Genomic DNA, 1924 nt, shown 5'->3' with positions numbered 1-1924 from the left:
TCCTCAACAAGATGATGAACCCATTGCTCCTAACAGCTTCTGGATGCTCCCTGATGAGCCTTGTTTTCCTCCTCCTCTTACCGCCTCTCTCCCACCCCAAGAAGCTGCTCATCTGCTTTCTATTACCGTAAATGACTTTGCACTTACGGGATTTTGTGTGAATGGAAAAGCAGAGTATTCTTTTTGGTAGGTGTGGCTCCTGTTCCATGGGTTGCTATGCAGTGTATCCATGCCATTTCCCATATCGACGGTATTTTCTTTCAGACTGCTGAAGATGACCATTGAATGGAAATGCTGAGATTCTTTTATGCATGCACCTGTCCGAACTGTTTTCTATTTCTTCTGTTTGCCATTTCTCCCCCCCCCCTTTTCTCTTTTTTTCCTCCAGTCTTGGATTTTAATTAAGCACGTATATGATTATTTTTCTCTTCCCTCTTAGCATTTCAACTATATTTCTAATTTTTCAACTATATAATTTTTCTAGGAGTTTCCCTAGCCTGTGTGTGTATGTAGTATGAATTATAACTAAATATAACCCACTTTCCCCACCATGAGACAGAATCTCATGGTCTCATGTAGCCCAGGCTGACTTCAAACTTACTATGCAGCCAAGGATCACCTTGACTCCTTGATTCTCCCACCTCGATCTCCCGTGTGCTAGGACTACTGCCACGTGTCATGAAGCAGGACTAAATCCACTTTCTAGTAACACAGCACTGATTAATGCTGTCAACCTAGAGTAACAGAGAAGAGAGTCACAAAAGGATAATATTTATTTGGGGATAGCCGAGCAACAGCAAAACATGTCATAGCAAACCATGGGCAAGTCCACAGAGGCTGAGGCAAGAGGAAGTTTTTAAAGGTGAAATGGGAAATGTCACTTGTGGTGTTTCAAAATAACAACGCTTGGCCGCAGGGATACAATAGCAAGAGCGGAAGTAGCTCAAGTTTAAGTTGATAGGTGCTGGGCAACGTCTTCACGGTAGGTCTGGTGACCCACATGTAAGGTCATGGTTCTGTGAGTCTTCTGTGAATTTATTATTGCTCTATCTTCTCAGAAGGTCTGGTGACCCTCGTATAAGGTCATGCATGGTTCTGTGAATCTTCTGTGCATTCATTATTGCTGTTTTCACAGGTCTGGTGACCCACATATAAGGTCATGGTTCTGTGATTCTTCGGTGGATTCGTTATTGTTATGTCTTCACAGAAGGTCTGGTGACCCACTATAAGGTCATGCATGGTTCTGTCAATCTTCTGTGAATTCATCATTGTTATCAGCAAGAGCTGCAAAATTTCCCTTCTTCTAGCCGGGCAGTGGTGGCCCACACCTTTAATCCCAGCACTCAGGAGGCAGATTCAGGTGGATCTCTGTGAGTTCGAGACCAGCCTGGTCTACAGAGTGAGTTCCAGGACAGCCAAGGCTACACAGAGAAACCCTGTCTCGAAAAAACAAACAAACAAAATTCCTCCTTCCTGCTTCCTTCCTTTCCTTTATGGGATTATTATTAGGGCTTCCCAAAACTGATGACCTTCGCTCCAAGTCCTGAGGGGTGTAAGTGAACCCCTCCTGACTTCCTCTTTCCCTCTGAACCGTTGCCTTCAGTCATTCCACATATCTCGTCTTCGGCATCTGTCATTCCTTCTGTCAAACAGCTCCCCGTTTCCCCCAAATGTCTCACTTGAGCCACCTCTTTCCATTTCTCCTAGCATGTCAACCACCCACATTGCACCCTCTGGAGCTGTCTCACCGTTCCTGGATCTTCTGCCCGGGGTTCTTCCTTCATCATTTTCTTTCCTTTGCGTTTCAGCTTGAGAGGACTTCTGATCGTCCCTTAGTCCTGCTCTGCTTCTCAAGGACGCCATCAAAAACTTCCCTCACTTCTGTCAAAGCGCTTTAAATTCCAAACATTTCCTTTAGATGTTT

The sequence above is a fragment of the Peromyscus californicus genome, unplaced genomic scaffold, assembly GCF_007827085.1.
Source record: "Peromyscus californicus insignis strain IS unplaced genomic scaffold, ASM782708v3 Scaffold_11__1_contigs__length_118956290, whole genome shotgun sequence".
In the NCBI taxonomy this organism is placed as follows: domain Eukaryota; kingdom Metazoa; phylum Chordata; class Mammalia; order Rodentia; family Cricetidae; genus Peromyscus; species Peromyscus californicus.
The sequence above is the reverse complement of the archived record's forward strand: the minus strand, read 5'-3'. Positions refer to the sequence as shown.